The sequence below is a fragment of the Phyllobates terribilis genome, unplaced genomic scaffold, assembly GCF_046119375.1.
Source record: "Phyllobates terribilis strain yellow unplaced genomic scaffold, ASM4611937v1 Scaffold_37__1_contigs__length_12642776, whole genome shotgun sequence".
Classification (NCBI taxonomy): domain Eukaryota; kingdom Metazoa; phylum Chordata; class Amphibia; order Anura; family Dendrobatidae; genus Phyllobates; species Phyllobates terribilis.
The window spans coordinates 8,583,973-8,607,955 of record NW_027362797.1 but is presented as its reverse complement, the minus strand read 5'-3'; positions in this window follow the sequence as shown (position 1 = coordinate 8,607,955).

Here is a 23,983-nt window from a genome sequence, read left to right as displayed (position 1 = left end):
GAAGGTTCTGAGCATAATGTAGACCCTCGTTCCAAAACTGTAACACCTGTTGGTGGAGACAATGATGAAGACGATGATGAGACTCAAATAGCTGATTGGAGCGACAACTTGACTTTTCGGTCAAGGCAGGAAGAGGTTGGCTCTGAGGACGAGGGGTGTGATAACACACAGGGTGATGATGACGAGGTTGGAGATCCCACTTACTGTCAACCCACAGTCAGCCAGTCGATGAGGTCTGCAGAGGAGGTGGAGGAGGATGTGACTAGCCCAGGGGATGGGGATGACTCGGTACCGGGGCCTTTGCCTGGCCTTGGGGATGTCGCGGTGGTCGGCTCCCTGGCCCGTACCCTGGGGTCACTCTTTAAAAGGGTGGATAACTGTTAATTTTATAACAGTTCGTGACGCCACCTGTGGCATCTGGTGAGAAGCACCAGCGCTGCAGCAGTCCACTGAGGCCGGTGATAAGGCAGCTCGATGGTATAGCTCCCCACAGGTGGAGCTAGGCCTCAGAAAAGCGTATGCAGGGGGAATGCAGGACAGGCGAGACCCAGCTGGATCAGAGCAAGAACGGGAACGGACACGGTAGTCACTTCAGTACCTTTTACTGGTGGAAATTCAGGCACATCCCGAAGAACTGTAGGGTGAAGGGTGCATATCAAGATCCTCCCCAATGAGCGGGTGTAGGGCCTCCTGTTTCTTGCCTCTGCGTAGTAAGTTTCTGACCTGCCTGGAGCTAGGCCTAACTTTGTCTCTGTCCTGCGCTGTCTGACCTTGTGGTAGGGCCTTGTCTTGGAGTTCACGCTCCCAGTATGCGGGGCCTAAGTGTCTCCTGGCTCTGTTACGTATCAGCACCTTAGCGATCCTGGGACTTGCCTTACTGGGTCATAGAGATCCCTGTAAGCTCGGATCCGGTGTCCGGTAAATGCTTTGGGGTGAGCTGGTTAAGCTCCTCTGTCCCTTATGTACTAACTCTCCACTCGCCATCGACCTACTCGGGCCCTCACTAGGCTATACACACTAACGGCAGCTTGCCGCGCTTCACCGATCTTATGGTGCCGGCACACCTTAAGCTGTAACTGGGCTCCCTGAATCTAGCTAGCAGGAGCCTCGTGCTCCACTGCTGAACTATTAACTGAGTTCTCTAGACTAGACTGACCTCCACTGCAGACTGACCTCTCTTAGGCTTCTCTACTGCAGGAACTCTTCAGAGGAACTGAACTGCCTAACTCCACCTTCCCTATTTATATCCCTAACGGGCTCCCTCTGCTGGTCTGAGGTGGAAGGTGGAGATGTGTGAATGTTTATGGGGGCCTCTTGTGGAGGATTCCATCAATGCACTCTTCTAGGATCTGTGATACCAAGCGCAGCTGGGCGTCACAGATGCTATTGACGACGAGGTTAGGTTGTGCCTTCCTGGACAGAGACGGAGTACTGGAAGCACGTCAACAACTGCATCCTCAACTACAACTCTGCCTCTGACCACAAGTCGTAGTGGCTCTTCAGGTCGCATGGGCTCTAAGCCTTGCATAGCCTGGGTATTTTTTCAGATCGATAAGGATGACCCAACTCGTGTTATCTGTAATATTTGTCACCAAAAGCTAAGTAGAGGCCAAAAAATCCATAGTTTGAGTACTTCATGCATGAACCGTCATATGGATAAGTTGCAGTGGGAAGCTCACTGTGCTACAATGCGGCCTAGCGGGCCGGGCCAAACACCGTTTGCCCCATCTTGTGCAGCCGCGGCCTCTTCATCCTCTGTGACTGGGGGGACAGCAGTCACACATGTTTTTGGACACAGACCTGCCACCTCTTTACCCGCAACAGCCAGTGTGATTGGCAGGTCATCATTTCATTTGGAAGTGGAAACACCAGCTGGTGTTGAGCGCTCTCCGACATCGAGAGCACCACCTTTGGATCAAGGCAACCTAACTCTTCCGCCTGCATCTTCCTCACAGACCGGCAGTTTGCCGGGGACACCCTACTCAACCCTGTCTAAGCACAACAGCCAGCCCTCGGTCCCTCAGATGTGAACAAGTAAAAGACCATTTCCTCCTAGCCATGACAAAGCTAAGAGGTTGAATTTCACCATCTGAAAGCTGTTGGCTACAGAAATGCTGCCTTTCCGCCTGGTGGACACAGAGGATTTTCGAGACCTTATGTCCGTCGCAGTGCCCCAGTACCAGATGCCCAGTCGGCACTACTTCTCAAAGAAAGGTGTGCCTGCGCTACACCAGCATGTCGCACACAACATCACCGCTTCTTTGAGAAACTCTGTGTGTGACAGGGTGCATTTCACCACAGACACTTGGACGAGTAGGCATGGACAGGGGCGTTACATGTCGCTGACTGGGCACTGGGTACCTATGGTGACAGCAGGACAAGGGGCTGCTGTCCAAGTCTTGCTGTCCCCAAGAGTTGTACGTCAATCCTCTTTATCTAGAAGTTCCTCCACGGCTTCTGCCTCCTCAACCTCCTCTCAGTCCTCCACCTGGACCCAAAGCATGTCTGGTAATGCCACCCACTTTCTAACTACGCAGAAGGAATCCTGCACACCTCCTTATTATGCTGGCAGCAGGGCTCAACGGCATCAGGCAGTGTTTACTTTGAAATGTCTGGGAAATGTGAGTCACACAGCTGAGGAGTTGTGGTCAGCTCTGGAGACCCAGTTTCATGAATGGTTTAATGGTTGTCTCCACTGGACCTGCAACCAGGGAAGGCCGTGTGCGACAATGCTGCAAACCTGGGTGCGGCCCTTCGCTGGGGCAATGTCACACACGTGCCTTGTATGGCTCACGTGTTGAACCTGGTTGTCCAGCAATTTTTAGCCCACTATCCCGGACTAGATGGCCTTCTGCAGAGGGCACGGTCGCTGTGTGCTCACTTCCGCCGTTCGCATCCCGCAGCTGAACGACTTACATCTCTACAGAAGTCGTTGGGCCTGCCAGTTCACCAGCTGAAATGCGATGTGCCGACATGGTGGAATTCAACTCTGCACATGTTGCAGTGACTGTGGCAGCACCGACAAGCCCTGGTGCAATGCGTTCTGACGTATAGCCTGGGCCAACGAGATCCAGAGGTGGGGCAAATCACGCTGCAGGAGTGGTCTCAGATCAGGGACCTATGAAGTTGACGCGCCCCCTGGGCTGTGGGGTACCCGGAGCCGGGACGGTAGACGCTGGGGGTTGTAGTCACTGTGGCGGTGACCCGGTCCGTGACCCAGGGCGGTCAATCCAAGGGTAATTTGCATATATGGGTTTTATAATGTCCGACTACGCCACCTGTGGAGTGCGGCCAAAGGGGCCGCCGCTGCGGAACAGTCCTCTGAAGCTGGTGGTTTTGCAGCAATGGTATTATTACTCCCCACAGGAAGAGTGTAGCTTCAGGGCAGTGTGGGTGGATTATGGTGGTTGTAGTGCAGGGAGTCAGTAATGAACACAGAGTCCGTGTGATGCAGTCCCAAGATCTTTACTCACAGTTGTTGCAGTCCAGATTACAGGTACCAGAGCAATCTCCCCCGTCGTGCTGTGCGTACTCAGTGAGGGGCTCTGTCCACCCCCAGATAGCTCCGGAGTATTTTGCAGGACCCCCTTCTGTGTGTCCTTTCTCTGGCCTTCTCCCTGCACCTCACACCCAGTGACACTTCTATCCGGTATCCTCGGGCCTTGGCGGGCGACGTGTGTTCCGTCCCTTGGGTCCTATGTGGCTACCTTCTTAGTGAGACTGGTGTGGACTTTGGCCTGCAGTACATGAAATGCTGCAGCCTTCGGTTTCTAGTTGAGCCTTGCTGTTTCTCCGTTAGTTGAGGGACCTGTTCCCCTTATCTGGCCTGACCCCTCCACCTCCTAGTAGAAGCGGGCGTATGGGTGGCCTTCTGCACGGCCCGTACCCCTAGGGTCCCTTCGGTTCCTGGAGCCTTCCTGCTCCCACTCCTCTCTTCTCTCCTTCAGTCCTGGGCCTCCCAGGCTAGGCCCTTCTCCGGAGCAGAGCTCATGCAGAACCTCTGCTCCTGTCACTTCTCCTCCTCTGACTGGCTTGCTCTTTCTAAGATAGCTTCCTATTTATACTCTCCCTGTCATGTGCTCCCCTAAGCTGCTTTCTCCACCCACACCCACTACATAGGACCCTCCCGCCAGCTAGGGACCTGGGACTGTGCTCTCCCTTAGGAGCAATCTCGCCCTACCCCCACTGCGGGTATGTGTTGGATGCAGGTGTTTTGGTCCCGAGCCATACTCCTTCCTTACCTGAGGGTGAGATACCACACCTCTGGGTGAGATGCAGTACCTCTGTGGCGACTGAACCCTCATGGGCGCCACACACCCTGCTGCACAGTTTTGAAATGGCGACGAAGATGTTTAGTGCTGACTATGTCATTATCAGCATGACTATTCCGGTGATTTACATGCTGGAGCACACGTTAAACAGAATTCAGAGTCAGGTGGTGGGACAAGAGGAGGTGGAGGAAGTAGAGGAGGAGTCGTATGCGGAAGGGATAACATCTCCAAGGTCCAGACGGTCGGCAGCACCAAGGCAGCAGGCATGGGAGGGTGGGGGAGAGGGATTAACCAGGGCGCATGGTAGCAGCCAAACTGTTAAGGAAGGTGCAGCAGCCGAGGAAGAAGTGGAGGACGAACTGGTGATGGGCATGTAAGACTCATCAGATGAGGGAGACCTTGATCACATTTCTGCTGTGTGAGGTTGGGGGGAGAGGGCAGAGGAAGGAAGCATGATTCTTACCTCGCTACCAACACAACAAGGACTTGGTCCTCCTGGATGCGCAAGACACATGCCTTCTTGCTGCACTACCTACAACATGACCCTTGGATTGTCAGAATTCGAAGCAATCCCGGCTACTGGGTTGCCCCGGTACAAAAGTAAATTTGCCGAAATAATTCCTGCCATAGAAAGGGATTCACGCTTGCAGGAGTATCAACAGAGGCTGTTGCAGAATCTTACATGTGCTTTTCCACAAAACACCAGTGGTGCACGTAGTGAATCTCACAGTTCTAACTTGCAAACTGTCGAGTTTTCATCACTCAAACCGTAACAGTAACACAGTATCTGCTGGTAACAGCAATTTTGTGGAATCGTTTCACCACTTTTTTAGACCATCCTTTGCAAGGCCACAGGAGACAAGAAGTCGGACACATAGTCAACGCCTAGAGAGGATGGTACAGGAGTATCTCCAAGTGAACATCGAAGCCATGACTGTGTCACTGGACCCTTGCTCATTTTGGGATTCCAATCTGGAAAAATGTCCGGAGCTCGCCACTCACGCCTTGGAGATCTTGTCATGCCCTGCAGCCAGCGTTCTCTCTGAACGTGTGTTCAGCGCTGCTGGTGGTGTGCTGACAGATAAGCGCACGCGGCTCTCCACTGAGAATGTAGACAGTCTCACGTTCATAAAGATGAACAAATCATGGATCCGTAAGGACTTTTCTACCCCTGTGTCATCCTGGGGAGACTAAAAGCTTGAGGATTTGGTAAAATCACCTCACCAACCGTTTTAAGCAACTTTGGGGCAATTGATGCCACTTAAGTGGTGTCTGTGCCACAATTTTTGGAAAAAATGGAGACTCTTTTTGGAGTCCACTTGCTGTGTTTTACGTGACGTTTCATCATCAATTCCAGGTGGGTTGGGTCGCCCCCCCCCCTTTTAACTGTAAGAAACTACATACACTATGGCTTGGGGTAACACAGATGGTTGAGTCTGAAGAGCTGTTTACTCAGAGGTCTGCTCCAAAGCTTCAGTGTCTGCTAGTCAGCGTAGAATTTTTAACTGCATCTAGCCTAGGCAATACTTTTGGCGTAGTAGCCCAGCTGCGAAGCAAGCTGCACCCCCTGTGTATCTAATAAGAATTTTTAAATGCATCTAGCCTAGGCAGACTGTGGGGAACCCCAACCAAACCCAGACGCTCAGCTGCCCTACCGCCCCCCTTTCCTTGACAATACAATAATGTAACTCTTACAACTGGATGGGTGAGGATCGGTCACAGCTTTATTAACTCTTTATAGTCATTCCATTAGAAAGGCATTTTATTTCTAAAATAATTCAGCTTGTTGCAGCATGCCCTGGGTCTCCACACCGGCAAGTTGGCCAACAAGTGTAACTCTCCAACATGTCCTTTCTATTTCCAGGCCACGGAGGATCCTGCGTACTCGTATGCAGGACTCTGACCCCCATCCATCACTCTTAACGCTTGTTCCACTCCGTCCTGGAGTCCTGACAGGAATATGTCCAGTCCAATATCCATTAAGTGAACACCGTCGGACCGTATGAGGCCTGCTTTATCTCCTTCCAGTTGTCGGTGTTGTATCACTACACCGCCTCTGTCTCTTCTAAATTTTGCCATTCGAATATTTACTACCCGCCTTGTCCGTTCGATGGCCGTGATGTCTCGCGCACCTTGCCATACCGCTATCGGCACAATCTCTGACCATATTATAGTTAGTTTTGTGAAAAATTCTCTGAAGCGCTCAGTGTCTAGTTTCATTATTGCCATTAGTTATGCGCTCTTGTGATGACCTTGGTCCTTTCCCCCGGCCTGTATAACTAAGATGACCGGACCTCTTGCCTCTCTCCCTACCTTGATTACCTCCATTAGTACCTATGGCCATAGCAGGCCTCTAATACCTCTCCAGTTGAAATATGTGTTATGAAACTCTAATTTCCTCCCGCCTGGGCGGACTTTCGCCCTTTTTTCTGCCCAATATATATACGAGTGGCCCACACTGTTGGTTTAATGTCACCTGTAAAAGAAACAAACCACGTTAGGATAACAAGTCCGGTCTTATGTATCTCGCCAAACACGTGGATCGCCATCTCCCTATCCTCTGAACTTCCGTTTCTGACAGTCCTGCTCTTGCTGCTTCCGTGGCCACACCTATGCGGAATGAGTGTGTCCCATAATCTTTGGGGTGGTTCCCTGACGATGTTATGCATTTATTAAATATAGCTTGGAACTGGTATCTTGTTAATGGCATTCCATCAATGTGCGATAGGAAGAAATTACTTTGTGATCTGATGGTTATATATGTTTATACTATTGTTACCCGACTCAGTGTACCGTTTGTGGGTTGTAGAAGTACCCAAGTGCCCCTGCCCGCTGAAACCGTTTTCAATTGGCGTATGCGTAGACGTATTGCATTATTGGCTATGACTACGTCCTGGTGTAATAAGACTCCACTGGTGGTAAGTTTGGATTGAGGGACTAATTCGCTTATGCATAGCGCCCCGAAGAAGGCGATTGCAAATGCAGTAGACAGTAGTGTTGCTTCAAATTGTGAGTGTCATGTTAATGGTGTTAGGGATATGATGTGAGAAATCAGTTTTAGTGACACGGGGCGGGACGTTTACACTCCTGACTTGGCTGACCCCTTTTCCACCCTTTTATGGATTGTCTGATGATGAATCTCTTTGTCACATCTCCCCAATTCAGTAGTTGGAAGTGAAATGCTACTCCTGTCAGACACCGCTGCGCTGACGCCCCTGATATGCCCCTCATCATTAGCTGGTGGAGAAATTCTATGGTGACTTGCAATCTGGCTTGTTCACATTGGTCAACCCGCCTGCCTCCTACTAGTCGTGTCCACTCTTCCCATGCCTTACTGTATGCTTGCCACATAGACGAGGCAACTGACGCTCTGATTAATGGCATCAACTATTCGCCACTAGATCCCATAGGGAGGGTGGGAAACTGTTGCCCAATGGGTGGGTGTTGGGGAGGAGCTCTGTGAAAATCTGCCATTTGAATTGTGATAAAGCGTTAGCAGCAGCTTTAGACCCCTCAGCATCGTGGCTAGCTCGGACCCATACATTGTGTTTTAGGCACAGGATTGCTGGCTGGCGTAGTAGGCCTAGCACTGGGGGAGACGATGATGCCATCTTATTAATGCAGTGCGTTAGGCTGGTGTTTTTTGTTATGAAGCGTATATTTTTGTTAGCCAGGCACGCGTCCCATATTTCTATTGCTACCACTATTGGGAAGAAAAATTATTTTCCGGGCTAGATGCAGCTAAAAATTATTAATTTCAAAGCTGGTGGAGCTTGGTATAGATGGCCTAATACAATAAGTACCACGCACTGCTACTATGCCCAAAATTATTTTCCAGGCAAGATGCAGCTAAAAATTATTAGTAATTTGAAAGCTGGTGGAGCTTAGTATAGATGGCCTAATAGAATGAGTACCACACACTGCTAATATGCCGAAAAAATTATTTTACAGGCAAGACGCAGCTAAAAATTATTATTAATTTTAAATCTGGTGGAGCTTGGTATAGATGGCCTAATACAATGAGTACCACACACTACTACTATGCCCAAAATTATTTTCCAGGCAAGATGCAGCTAAAAATTATTAATTTCAAAACTGGTGAAGCTTGGTATAGATGGCCTAATACAATGAGTACCACACACTGCTACTATGCCCAAAATTATTTTCCAGGCAAGATGCAGCTAAAAATTATTAGTAATTTGAAAGCTGGTGGAGCTTAGTATAGATTGCCTAATAGAATGAGTACCACACACTGCTAATATGCCCAAAATTATTTTCCAGGCAAGATGCAGCTAAAAATTATTATTACTTTCAAAGCTGGTGGAGCTTAGTATAGATGGCCTAATACAATGAGTACCACACACTGCTAATATGCCCAAAATTATTTTCCAGGCAAGATGCAGCTAAAAATTATTATTAATTTCAAAGCTGGTGGAGCTTGGTATAGATGGCCTAATACAATGAGTACCACACACTGCTACTATGCCCAAAATTATTTTACAGGCAAGACACAGCTAAAAATTATTATTAATTTTAAAGCTGGTGGATCTTAGTATAGATGGCGCAATAGAATGAGTACCACACACTGCTAATATGCCCAAAATTATTTTACAGGCAAGATGCAGCTAAAAATTATTATTCATTTCAAAGCTGGTGGAGCTTGGTATAGATGGCCTAATACAATAAGTACCACGCACTGCTACTATGCCCAAAATTATTTTCCAGGCAAGATGCAGCTAAAAATTATTACTCATTTGAAAGCTGGTGGAGCTTAGTATAGATGGCCTAATAGAATGAGTACCACACACTGCTAATATGCCCAAAATTATTTTACAGGCAAGATGCAGCTAAAAATTATTATTAATTTCAAAGCTGGTGGAGCTTGGTAAAGATGGCTTAATACAATGAGTACCACACACTACTACTATGCCCAAAATTATTTTCCAGGCAAGATGCAGCTAAAAATTATTATTAATTTCAAAACTGGTGGAGCTTGGTATAGATGGCCTAATACAATGAGTACCACACACTGCTACTATGCCCAAAATTATTTTCTGAGCTAGATGCAGATAAAAAATATTTGTAATTTGCAAGCTGGTGGAGCTTAGTATAGATGGACTAATAGAATAAGTCCCACTCACTGCTACAAGCCCAAAATTATTTTCCGAGCTAGATGCAGATAAAAATTATTTGTAATTTGCAAGCTGGTGGAGCTTAGTATAGATGGACTAATAGAATAAGTCCCACACACTGCTACAAGCCCAAAATTATTTTCCGAGCTAGATGCAGCTAAAAATTATTTGTAATTTGCAAGCTGGTGGAGCTTAGTATAGATGGACTAATAGAATAAGTCCCACACACTGCTACAAGCCCAAAACTATTTTCCGAGCTAGATGCAGATAAAAATTATTAGTAATTTGCAAGCTGGTGGAACTTAGTATAGATGGCCTAATAGAATGATGCTATGCCCAAAAGGTATTACTTGGCTAGGTGCAGTAAAAAAAATTGTATTCTATACACAGGTGGTGTAGCTTGCAACACAGATACGCTACTCCACTGACTAACACACACTGCAAGAGGCCAAAAAGGATTTGCTTAGCTAGATTTAGCCAAATGCTGTGAAAAACACTTGCACAGCACTGGCACAGACCTGCCTGGCAAAAAGTCCTAGGAAATGCTGTAACCTAGTCCTCAAAAGGACTGCAATTACAACTAGTCATTACTCCCAAGCTGTCTATTTAAGAGCACAGACCTGCCTGCTAAAAGTCGTAGGAAATGCTGTAACCTAGTCCTCAAAAGGACTGCAATCACAACTATTCCCTACTCCCAAGCTATCTGTATATTTCTGAGAAAATTGGCTTGAAATTAACACTGAAAGTATAGTGCACACAGCAACAGCGGTGCCGTCTAACACGCAGCTGCAGCAGTGAGAAAATGGTGGCGACGGGGAAAATGGCTGGGTCTTATAGGGCAAGGACATGTGACATACACAGCCAATGACACATGCCCTTGCTTGTGTGAAAAAAAGCACTTCGCTGCGTGTGTGCGCTGCTGATAGACTGACAGATTGCACCTCCCCACTGTAAATACGGGAAAGAGAAAAAAAAATGGAGATCTTCATTATTTATGCAGAAATCCATCCCCTGTCCCTCCCCCCGCCCTGCTGTACACTCAAACTGCGTATTAACATTGATTATCAGCATTACTGTGAAAAAATCCAGTTATGATTTTGGTGCACGAACAGTTATCGAACATAACCTCGAACAGCCGGATTTTTTTCAAATCGTTCGTGTTCGCCGAACGGCTCGAACACCGCCCAAAACAGCTCGGATTTGAGATTCGCGAACAGTTAGAGTCGAACACCGCTCATCTCTAATTTTAACCACACATAAAACACCAAAAAGTCGTTAAAACTAAAGAATATAACTTTGGATGCTGTACCACCCACAAAAAATGCACCAAAAATAAATTGAAATGTCGTATGAGCACTAAAATGGTCTCCATAAAAATGGAAGCTCAGGTCTACAGTTACAAGGCTCAGAAAATGGTGTCACAAACCAATTATTTTTGTTTACAAAGTTTTAAATGATTTTTTACCACTAAATTCTAAAAAAAATCTTTATAAGTTTGGTATCACCATACTCTGACCTAAAGAATAATACTGCTGGCCATTTTTACCAAATAATACATGTCATAATGAATTGTCTTTTTTTCACCATTTTACCACTTTTGGACTTTTTTTTCCGTTTTTCAGTACATTATATGGTAAAGTGATTGTTGTCCATCAAAACTAGAATTCGATCTGCTAATTCAAGTCCTGAAATGACTGTAAGCTAAAAAATAAAAGGATATGGATCTTGGAAGAAGGGGAGTAAAAACTGAAGGTTCCAAAATGGAAAATTTCCCAGTCATTAAAGCATTAAATAAGTCTGAGATAGACGTATATCAGAAGTATATAATAACCATGAGGTCTATTTATGCCTCCTGCCTTCTAGGTTTCTTCTGTCCATATACAGTGAGCGCCCTCTAGTGGTAGCTCCACATAGACAAAATTGTATAATTTGTGTGATGTGGATGGAAAATGTTGGCAAAGTATTTTGGATGGAGGTCAAGGGGCAGAATTTGTTCACTAATGCTCTTCAAATTGCTGATATTTCTATACTTACATATGAGATGATAATTATGTTCCATGTACAACAGGAAAGAAATCAAACAAGTGTTACTCGAGAGATTAGAAAAGGAAAAGAAAGAGCTGGATGAGATAGAGAAATCTCTGTAAGTGCTTTTATTCAGGAAGAAATTATATAACCCTGTCTGTACATACTATATAGTCATTTCTCAGTTTAGGAGATGTATAGGACACAAATTAGATACATTTTATTTATTTGACTGTTTAAAATGGTACCAGGAGAAATAGACCATGGCTCAGCATTTGTATATGGCTCCATTAGAAAGACATGAGTTACATTTATAAGTATGTATGCTTTCTATAGCATACCTCCTGTCTAGGATGCCGGATTTGGGAAGATGTCCCAGGAAGTCGGCACATTTCTTATCTGTATCCTCATAGATATGGTTGAATAGAATAGTGGAGCAGAAAGCTGTCAGCGCCCTGCACCACCACACGGCCTATGTTCTCCACGCCTTCTAAGGTCTGGTGCAGAAGACATAGTGATGTCACTAGATCATGTGTGGCACCCCAGGGGTCTGGTTTCCCACAGTAATGTAATGTTATGTCTGAGAGCAGGTGGGAGGTCCCTTGGTCAGGAATCCTATGCATGCCACACCTCCTGCCCAGTCCTGGGAGGGGAAGAACTTCCCCTGTATAAACCCGGGGCTGAGGCAGGGTTAGAGGTAGAGAAGAGAAGCAGCATAGGAAGAAACAGCAGAAGCTCAGTGGGAGCAATACTACTACGAGTCAGGGGCTGGCAGCTGCAGAGCTCGCCCTGACTGAGAAGCTTTCTTACCAGACCCGGCGTCCGAGGCTGTGGGGACTAACTCTTACCCAGCAGCAGAAGCCGACCGGCAGGGGATTTCAGGTCCTCAGGCCCAGAAACCCGAAGGCACGGTCACACGCGTGGGACCAGCACCGCCATCGTGGAGCGGAAGCCATAGAAGGCCCCGAGTCACCGGCCATACGGGTGAGCACCACACGGTACACTCAGGGACGTGGGCTACTTATATCCGCTTCTAGCAAGGTAGCCAGAAGAGTACAGTCAGTTTGGGAGGCCTACAACTCCGCCTGGCCAGGGGAGATCCCATCTGCTCAAGGACTGACCAGGCCCCGTTCGCTAGCAAGTACTCCGGGAGGGTCTATCGTTGTTACCAGTAAAGACCCTGAATTACACCGCACCATCTCTGAGTGGTTCCTGCTACCCCCATCTTCCACGTCGGCTGCCCTGAGGCCATACCCCTCCCGTTGGGGGTTATACTATCACGCTGCACAATTCTACACCGGCCTCAGCGGTCTGCCCTGCAGCGGCAGCTCCATAGCTGCAAATCAACGGGTGGCGTAGTCGACACTCAAATAACATCTATCAAGACTGCCACACACTGAGTTTGACTCCCTGGGCACGGACCGGGTCCCCGCCACTCGGAGACTACAACCCTCATCTGATCCGGTTCCGGGTAAGCCCCGTGCGCGAGACGCTGCGCGACACAGCAGGCCCAGGGGCGCGTCAACTTTGGCGTAGTCGGCAGGATTTCGTGCCCGCAACCACCGGGTACTGCGTGCCTGAAAAAGAGACTTTTAAAACTTACCATCCGTGAAGTTTTCCCGCCATCGGTGAGGATTCCCGCCATCCGGCGCCATTTTCAGCCTTCTTCCCGCCATCTGTGAAGATTCCCGCCATCCGGCGCCATCTTCAGCCTTCTTCCCGCCATCCGTGGAGTTTTCCCGCCGTTGGACGCCATCTTGAGGACGCCGCGCGGGAAGAAGAGGGGCGTGGACTCCGAAAAGCCCGCGAGAACTGAAGCCCCGCCTCACGTCCGGACGTTGCGTAAGGTCCTGGAAGGAGCCCAGCAGACGCCGACGTCACCGGAACGCGACGGAAGGTCCTCAACCCTGATGATCCACTGCGGAGCCGCGGCCTACGGAAGAGGATCATCGCAAGGTAGGCCACGGTCCACTAGGGGGGAGAAGGATGTCGGATACGGAGGAGAGCTTCACCGCTTCAACCCCCGCCAGCGCCACCGCTGTCGCGGTCATGCCTTTCACCATGCCCTATATCCCGCGGGCAGCCTGGCTACCCCAGTACTCAGGGGAGTCACATACCCTGCAGGACTTTAGAGAAAGGCTGGATAGCCTCTTCCAGGTGTACCCCCTCACAGAGGAGCAAAAAGTGAGCATCCTGGTGGCCCAATTAACCGGAGCAGCCCGAAGGGAGGTAAAGTCCTGGCCACCTGGGGGGAGGACTGTCGCAGGGATACTAACCCGGCTGAGGGACACCTTTGATACCCGCACCTCAGCCGAGATCAAGCTTAGATTCTACGGGTGCAAACAGCGGGCCCATGAGAGTATAAGGGACTATGCCCTGAACCTACAAGAGGCCCTGAGAGCCGTTAAGCAGACCGACCCTGACGGCGTGGGAGACGAGGACAGGCTGTTGACTGAACAATTTATAGAGGGTTTATATTGCAATGCCCACCGAACCCAGTTGCGGGCAATGGCCCTACAGGACCCTCATCTGGGATTTGCACAGTTCAAGGACAGAGCCATCCGGGTGCTCCGAGAACCGGCACCGGATGGCGTTGTGACCCACAGGCGCCCAGCTATCACTTACCACCAGTGAGGGCCAACCCCCAGGAAAAAGATCACCAGGCCCATCGAACTGGCGCGACAAATATGTCGGAGGACGTTCAGTCTTGCCTGTGGTACTGGATGGCATCCCTATGAGTGCCCTACTGGACACCGGGTCACAGGTCACCACCATCCCGTACGTGCTCTTCAAGCAGTACTGGAATGACTCGGATATAACCCGCTACCCTGACGACGACTTGAGTATCATCGCCAGCAATGGTCAGTCCGTGCCACAGATCGGATTTAAAGAGGCGACCATTAAAATTGGTAGAGTCGAACTAGCAGCACAGGGACTGATTATTGTAGACATTGACAAACACGAGAGTCACCCAAAGATAACGCTAGGAACTAATGTAATTGAAAATTGTCTTGCAGAGGTGATTTTCCTTTTACAGCAGGTTGCCAAGAACGCCAGCTCCGGCGAGCAGCGGGTGCTCCAGAAAGAGATCCGGGCACTGATGCGACGGCAACAGGTGGAACTCTCCGGCGGTGAGATTGGTAGCGTAACAATGTGTGACCCTTTTCCTATTGCCATGCCCCCAAAAAGTGAAATGATGATTTGGTGCCGGGCAGCTATTGGTCTGAGAGGTAGAGATTACCAGGCAATGGTAGAACCAGTTTACTCAGACAGTAGGCCCACCATCTTGACAGCACGGGGGGTGGTTAATGTACGCCATGGGAGGGTGCCCGTTCGCATAATCAATATCGGGAAGAGGGAAGTGTACCTGCCCCGGTATGCCACGCTAGCCAAATTATATACCATTAACCAAAATGCTATACAATCTGTGGAACCCTAGCCTCCATCTCACCCGGAGGAAGGTAACGGCTCTAAGAAAACAATGGAGGACTGGTGTCAGCAACTACATTTGGGTACTGACTCCACTCCCTCACACCAGAAACAGGGAGTCTATCGGGTGGTTCAAGAGTACGAGAGAGTGTTTAGTAAACACCCGTTAGACTTCGGGCGAGTCAAGGGGGTAGAACACCACATCCCCACGGGAGACCATCCTCCCATAAAAGAGAGGTATCGACCCGTACCCCCTGCACACTACCAACACGCCAAGGGGATGCTTAGAGACATGAAGGAGGCTGGGGTGATCAGGGATAGCTGTAGCCCCTGGGCAGCTCCACTAGTCTTAGTCAGAAAAAAAGACAACACCATGAGGATGTGTGTAGATTACCGGAAAATCAACCGTATCACACACAAGGATGCGTACCCCTTACCAAGGATAGAGGAGTCATTGGCTGCTTTAAGATCTGCTAACTTCTTCTCTACCTTGGATCTCACTAGCGGGTACTGGCAGGTTCCTGTAGCAGAGGCGGACCGGGAGAAGACCGCATTCACCACCCCGATGGGACTTAGCGAGTTCACCTGCATGCCGTTCGGACTCTGCAACGCACCAGGAACCTTCCAATGACTAATGGAGTGTTGTCTGGGCCACAGAAACTTCGAGACGGTCCTGTTGTACCTGGACGATGTCATCGTATATTCCAAGACGTATGAGGACCACCTGAAACACCTGGCGGAAGTGTTCGAAGCTCTGGCGAGTTACGGCCTAAAGGTGAAACCCTCCAAGTGTCACCTCCTGAAACCAAAGGTGCAGTACCTGGGACACGTGGTGAGCGCTGACGGAGTGGCTCCCGACCCTGATAAGATCACCGCAATTAAGGAATGGCCAAGCCCCTCCAGCGTAAAAGAAGTGCGGCAGTTCCTCGGGTTGGTAGGCTACTACCGAAGGTTTATTCCCGGTTTCACCAAAAAGGCAGCACCTATGCAGGACCTCCTGATAGGCCAGTCCCGGAAGGCCAAGAACCAGAAGCCGCCCTTCAAATGGGAGGAGCTGGAAGAAGAGTCCTTCCGCCAGCTGAAGATGGCCCTCACGGGGGACGAAATCCTGGCGTACCCGGATTATAGCCAGCCCTTTATCCTCTACACCGACGCCAGTAACATCGGGCTAGGAGCCGTACTGTCCCAGATCCAGCAGGGGAAGGAACGAGTAATCGCCTACGCCAGCCGAAAGCTGCGACCCACCGAAAGGAACCCCGAGAATTACAGCTCATTTAAGCTAGAGTTCCTGGCCGTAGTATGGGCAGTCACCGAGCGCTTTAAGCATTACCTCGCTTCTTCCCGGTTCACCGTGTACACGGATAACAACCCGTTGACACACCTGGACACGGCAAGACTCGGTGCCCTGGAGCAGAGGTGGATGGCCCGTCTGTCCAACTACGAGTTCACAATCAAATACCGGGCCGGACGCTCCAATACCAACGCGGACGCCCTGTCCAGGATGCCCAACCTGCCGGACGAAGGAGAAGATCCGGAGGGACTGGAAGAAGTTGAACTCCCTGCGTTCCACCGTCATGGGACTATCCAGTATTCCCACCGGGTAAGGAGTAAGCAGGCTGCTACGTTGAACCCCTTACCTCACTACAACTGGGCGGAAACGCAAGACAGCGATCCTGCCGTCCGACTAGTGAAGGAGATGCTGACTCGCCCGGAGGCTTGCCTTGAACCAGACGCTCCGGAGGAAGCCAAACAACTATGGGCAGAGAGGAGTCGACTGTTCCTTTACAAGGGGAAGTTGTGCCGCAGAATGGTTAACTCCCGGACGCATGAACTACTCTGGCAAGTAGTGGTGCCACGAAGAGACGCAGCCATGGTGATGGAGGCATACCACGACGGAGCTGGACACTTCGGGTGGAAGAAGCTGGAGTTCCTGCTGCGCGAGCGATTCCACTGGGTAGGCATGAGGGGAACCATTGAGAAGTGGTGCAGAGACTGTGGCCCGTGCAACCTAAGAAGGAAGGACCGTGCCAGCCAGAAGACTCCCCTGCAGTCCATCGTCACCCGGCAGCCGTTGGAACTGGTAGCCTTGGATCATGTAAAACTGACCCCAAGCAGAAGTGGCTACGTCTACGCACTAACCATCGTGGATCACTACTCCCGGTTCTTGGTTGTCGTCCCCGTCATGGACTTAACAGCTCGAACAGCAGCGAGAGCCTTCCAGCAGCATTTCTGCCGTCCACACGGGTACCCGGACCAAGTGTTGTCAGACCAGGGACCTGCCTTTGAAGCGGAGGTCTTCCAAGAATTCTGCACTCTGTATGGCTGCCGGAAGATAAGGACGACACCCTATCATCCGCAAACTAATGGACTTTGTGAGAAAATGAACCAGGTGGTAATGGATCTTCTGAAAACGTTGCCCCTGGAAGAACGCAGTCTGTGGCCTGAGAAGCTGCCCGATCTGGTGGACCTATACAACCACATCCCGGTAGGTTCCACCAACTGTACCCCGGCTTACCTAATGAGGGCAAGACCTGGTAAGTTACCTGTTGACCTGGAAATGGGAGTCCTGACACCCGAGGACACTTCACCAGAAGCAGACTGGGACACAGAGAGGCAGCAGCAGTACCGGAGAGTACAGGAGAGCGTGGAGCGAAGTCTCTGTCAGGCTAGGGAAAGACAAGAGAAAACTTACAACCAGTATGCTCCCGCTGTTCCCCTGGTACCCGGAGAGCAGGTCTTGAAGAGGAAGAGACGGCTCCACAAGTTGGACGACCAGTGGGAGAAGGACCCGTACACCGTACTGCCCTCAAGCCACGAGAACCCGAAGGTTTGTACCATCAGTAAAGACGGAGGGGAAACCACAGCCATTGTATCCCGGGACCACCTGAAAAAGTGTCCCGAACAACTGAGGAACCCTGAAGAGGAACAAGAAGACCATCGACCCGTAGAGGAAAGGGAAGATATGGTTAGTACTGTGCTCGGGGACTTCCCTCGGTCTTGGAGTCAAGTCAATGGTGCAGTTGTGGTACCCGTACTCACCTTCCTCCAACCAGCATCCCAAGCACCTACGGAGCAACAGGTAGAGCTGGAAGAACAGCCGGTCCAGGAGGCAGAAGACCCCACACCAGCAGACCAGGAGGATCAACCCTCTGCTTGCAGTGAGCCTGCCATATCCCTAGTGAGCCAAAGAGCCGGTAGACAGCTGCCCAGTTTACCCTTGACAGATCCTACACCCTGTAGTTCAGGGCTAGACAGTCAGCTCCGTAGGTCCACTAGGGCCACTAGAGGCCAGTTACCCGCACGTTGGAGGATTTGAAGTGTATAAATTGTTTTATTTATGTTTACCTGTGTATTGTTGCTTGTGTATAATTATGTGTTTCTAGTTATTTGTAGGAGTCCTTGGTGGATTTACCGGGAATCCCTTGTACATAGTTGGAGCGTAACCCAGGATGGACTAAAGACTGTTAAGGACTCGGGGCAGGACAAACCCCTACCTGGTTACGTCTCCCTGTTTTGGTGAAATGGACACCTTGCTTTTCTTCAAAGACTGCACCCGGTTACGGACATGCCGTGACCACCTTTATGTGTTTCTTCTTATTGTACTGTTATTGTTGTTATATCTTGTTATGTTTTTCTAAAATATGTTTAGTCCCGGAGTACTAAATTTCACTAGGGGGGAATGTGGCACCCCAGGGGTCTGGTTTCCCACAGTAATGTAATGTTATGTCTGAGAGCAGGTGGGAGGTCCCTTGGTCAGGAATCCTATGCATGCCACACCTCCTGCCCAGTCCTGGGAGGGGAAGAACTTCCCCTGTATAAACCCGGGGCTGAGGCAGGGTTAGAGGTAGAGAAGAGAAGCAGCATAGGAAGAAACAGCAGAAGCTCAGTGGGAGCAATACTACTACGAGTCAGGGGCTGGCAGCTGCAGAGCTCGCCCTGACTGAGAAGCTTTCTTACCGGACCCGGCGTCCGAGGCTGTGGGGACTAACTCTTACCCAGCAGCAGAAGCCGACCGGCAGGGGATTTCAGGTCCTCAGGCCCAGAAACCCGAAGGCACGGTCACACGCGTGGGACCAGCACCGCCATCGTGGAGCGGAAGCCATAGAAGGCCCCGAGTCGCCGGCCATACGGGTGAGCACCACACGGTACACTCAGGGACGTGGGCTACTTATATCCGCTTCTAGCAAGGTAGCCAGAAGAGTACAGTCAGTTTGGGAGGCCTACAACTCCGCCTGGCCAGGGGAGATCCCATCTGCTCAAGGACTGACCAGGCCCCGTTCGCTAGCAAGTACTCCGGGAGGGTCTATCGTTGTTACCAGTAAAGACCCTGAATTACACCGCACCGTCTCTGAGTGGTTCCTGCTACCCCCATCTTCCACGTCGGCTGCCCTGAGACCATACCCCTCCCGTTGGGGGTTATACTATCACGCTGCACAATTCTACACCGGCCTCAGCGGTCTGCCCTGCAGCGGCAGCTCCATAGCTGCAAATCAACGGGTGGCGTAGTCGACACTCAAATAACATCTATCAAGACTGCCACACACTGAGTTTGACTCCCTGGGCACGGACCGGGTCCCCGCCACTCGGAGACTACAACCCTCATCTGATCCGGTTCCGGGTAAGCCCCGTGCGCGAGACGCTGCGCGACACAGCAGGCCCAGGGGCGCGTCACATGCGTGCAGCGTCCAGCCTCATACATCATAGAATAGAGCAAGCGTGTGGATTCACACTTATCATGGGGACAAGGCATTGTGAGGTTTTTTAGCCATTGCACTATTCTGAGCGTCGTGGGGAGGACACTGGGGAGGGCATTTTGAGGCATTGTTCTGAGTGTGAAGGAGCCCCTTAGGGCATTATACTGTGCAGGCATCATAGTGCGAGGGGCAACATACTGTGTGGGGCTGCAACTTTTTGGAGCATCATGTGTAGGTGCATTGTAGTGTGTGTGTGTAGGGGGTATTATCCTATGGGTGGGAATGCATCACAGGGCTATCATACTGTATGGAGGGACATCGTGGGGGTGTCATACTGTAGAAGTTTTATACTGTGGGAGTGGGGCATATACAGGGGTATTCTACTATGATAGAAGACTAAGTACCCTCACTACACATGACCTTCTTTTCGGTCTTTCAAAGTTGGGAGGTATGATGTAGGAATGTGATCTTATAAGAGCAATGGACCTGCTAAATGATCTGGATAAGATGACTGAATGGGCAAACACTTGGCAGATGAGGTTTAATGTAGATAAATGTAGAGTAATGCACCTAGGACGGAGTAATCCTATTGCTGCATATACATTAAATGGGAGTATTCTCGGGACTACAGAGCAGGAGAAGGACTTGGGTATTCTGGTTACAAGTAAGCTGAGCAGCAGAACTCAATGTCAAGCAGCAGCCGCAAAAGCAAGCAAGATTTTAGGGTGCATAAAAAGTATACAAAATCCTGTGATCATTACGTACTGTTACCCCTCTATAAATCACTTGTGAGGCCTGGAATAAAGGATCCAGTTTTGGGCTCCATGTTTTAAAAAGGATATTCAGAAGTAAGAGTCCGATCAAAGGCGGGCAACTAAATTATTACAAGGGATGGAAGGCCTCTCATATGAGGAGAGGTTGAAAAAGTTGGGTTTGTTTAGATTAGAAAAAAGACACATCAGAGGGGATCTCATTTATAAATATAAGTGTGCTCGATGCAAAGGACTGGAACATGACTTATTCCTTCCAAAGACCATACTAAGGACCAGGGGCACTCATTACAGGTGGAAGAAAGGCGATTCCGGCACTTAAACAGGAAAGGGTTCTTTACAGTCAGAGCAGTAAGACTGTGGAATGCCGACCACAAGAGGTAGTAATGGCTGACACTATAACAGCTTTCAAGAAAGGGCGGTATGATTTCCTCAGAACACATAACATTGTGGGTTGTAGATAATTTAGTGAAAAAACGTATAATTGGCGGAGAAAGGTTGAACTTGATGGACCTAGATCTCATTTCAACCTATAAATGGACCTGACATGTAAACACGAGTGCAGATAAAATAGAAAGTAATTCCCTAAAATCATTCTCATCCCTTCTTTACTTCGTAACATTAAAGTTGAAAAGAAAACCCAAAATGTCACTTTTTTAGATTTTGAACTTACGCACCAAGTACACCCAGTGGCCGCATTACTCAGCTCCGTGACTAATTCTAACTTTAAGAAACAGTTACTTTTATAAATAGAAGAAAAAACTGGATCGGAGTTATATTAAGAAAGAAAAACTGAGGCTCAGATACATAAAGACCGGTGATTTTCGTTGTGGTCTTGATGAGGGACGTGGTGGCGTCAGACGCTCCTGACCCATGATGAGGTGTCTGCCTCTTCATCAATCGGGCATCTGACGAGTGGCATGCAACATTTTGGGAGAAAATTATATCAAAACGCCAAAAGCTGCTAAATATTTGCGCAACTCCAAGTTGTACTAAAATTTTACAATTTATCCCAGAATTCTGGTTAAATTGCTTTGATAAATTCAGGTCTTAGACTGTATCAAAAACTAAAGGGTCCAGTAATAAAACACATTACTTAACCGTCCATCATCCTGAGCTGATGAAAGAAGCTGTAGGGAGAGCAAGCTGCCATTAGATAGGGTGTAGTGTGACTGCAGGGGGCGCCACTGAGTGGTGCGATCTCTCCGATATGTCACCTATGTCACATCATTGTGGCTCTGAGGTCGCTGTCATACATTCGCTGCTGGGAAATATTTATCACTACTTTTCTTTTACAACAGAAGGATCCACAAAATCACAGAAAGACTTTTCGGGCCATCTATTCCCGAAAATAGTATTGAGAGTTCATCCATTGAAACCATCCAGTATGTATGTTATTTTTGGAAATATAATACTATATGACCAGCGTGATATATAAGGTAGTGTTTCCGCTTGACCCAGTGGTGGAGTACAGTACTTGTAGTGACCCAGCTATTTATTGCTCATACTCGGGGGTCCAGGGCTTTCTATCACTCACTAGTAGTTGTTTTACACCACAGGCGATCCACCTGGCTGACGTGGCTCAGCTTAATAATAGCATACCTGGTTTCTCAGGAATTGCTAATAAAGGGCATGCTTTGTAAAAAACACTTCTAAAGTGAGTAATAATGACTAGAATATATCATTCACATGGAATATAAACTCTTCTATATCGATCATTTTGGTTCCATTCCCCGAGGGTCTACACGAGAGACCATTCACTGTTGTGGAGGGTTAAACCAATAGGCTGAAGTTAATTCTGCTTATTACTATTACTTAGGGTCAGCGTTATGGGGGTCAAACATCTGTAGCCACTCCATGGCGTGATTGCCAACATCGTTTATTCTCATCCCTTCTATAACCCATACCAGTCACATTTATGTGGTTTTCCAATATATAAAAAATTGGCTGAACAAGAGAAATCCCACAAGGACAGTGATTAGCTGCAGCGGTCACATGGGTAGTCGCTAACTTCAGTGCGGTAGTGCAGGATTTATCATGTGAGAAATGGCTCTATTATTATTTTATACCATTTTCTCCATTTTGGTCCAATTATACAAATTCTGAGCGGTCTTCTGTTTGCTTATGGGGCTGTCCAGTTGGGAAACGCGTTGAGTGATTTGGTTACAATATGTTTAGCGCTGATTGGGGCTTTGTCTTTTAGGCTACAATCACTATTAATGCCATATATGAGAACTTGCTCTCTACTGTTTGGATTTCTACCTGTGTCCTGATATGCCCCTTCTGTAATTTGACTTAACAACTGTGACCTGTTCCCCTATGCAAAAGATTGTTTGGGTCCATTGGGATAATTCGGGCCAGTCTTTGAGCAGTGACGCCATCTGGGTTTTCTAGGGTGCCAACCTCTACGGTTAGGTAGGATATGTATTAGGGTCAGTTTGGGACCCCACATCGTCAGATGTTATGACGCGCCCCTGGGCCTGTGTCGCACTGCGTTGCGCACGCGGGAGCTTACCCGGAGCCGGATCTCTTGAGGGTTGTAGTCTCGTGGCGGTGATCCGGTCCGTGCCCAGGGAGTCAGACTAAGTGGCGCTGTATTAGCGGTAGATGTTGGACGACTACGCCACCCGTTGAATGCAGCTATGGAGCTGCCGCTGCAGGGCAGACTGCTGAGGCCGGTGGTAGGATTGTGCAGCGTGATAGTATAACCCCCAACGGGAGGGGTATGGCCTCAGGGCAGCCGACGTGGACGATGGGGGTAGCAGGAACCACTCGGAGACGGTACGGTGTAGTTCAGGGTCTTTACTGGTGACAAAGATAGACCCTCCTGGAGTACTGGCTAGCGATTGGGGCCTGGTCAGTCCTTGAGCAGATGGGATCTCCCCTGGCCAGGCGGAGTTGTAGGCCTCCCAAACTAACTGTACTCTTCTGGCTACCTTGCTAGAGGCGGGTAAAAGTAGCCCACGTCCCTGAGTGTGCCGTGTGGTGCTCACCCGTATGGCCGGTGACTCGGGGCCTTCTAGTAGCTTCCGCTCCACGACGGTGGTGCTGGTCCCATGCGTGTGACCGTGCCTTCGGGTTTCTTGGCCAGAGGACCTGGAATCCCCTGCCTGACGGATTCTGCTGCTGGGTAGGAGTTAGTCCCCACAGCCTCGGACTCCGGGTCCGGTAAGAAATCTTCTCAGTCAGGGCGAGCTCTGCAGCTGCCAGCCCCTGACTCCTTGTAACACTGCTCCCACAGAGCTCTTGATGTTCTGTTCCTATATTTGCTTCTTTTCTCTGTCTCTACTTCTTCTCTACTCACTAACCCTGCCTCAGCCCCAGGTTTATATAGGGGAAGTCCTTCCCCTCCCAGGACTGGGCAGGAGGTGTGGCATGCATAGGATTCCTGACCAAGAGACCTCCCACCTGCTCTCAGACATAACATTGCTGTTACTGTGGAAACCAGACCCCTGGGGTGCCACATTCCCCCCTAGTGAAATTTAGTACTCCGGGACTAAACATATTTTAGAAAAACATAACAAGATATAACAATAACAATACAATAAAGAAACACATAAAGGTGGTCACGGCATGTCCGTAACCGGGTGCAGTCTTTGAAGAAAGCAAGGTGTCCATTTCACCAAAACAGGGAGACGTAACCAGGTAGGGGTCTGTCCTGC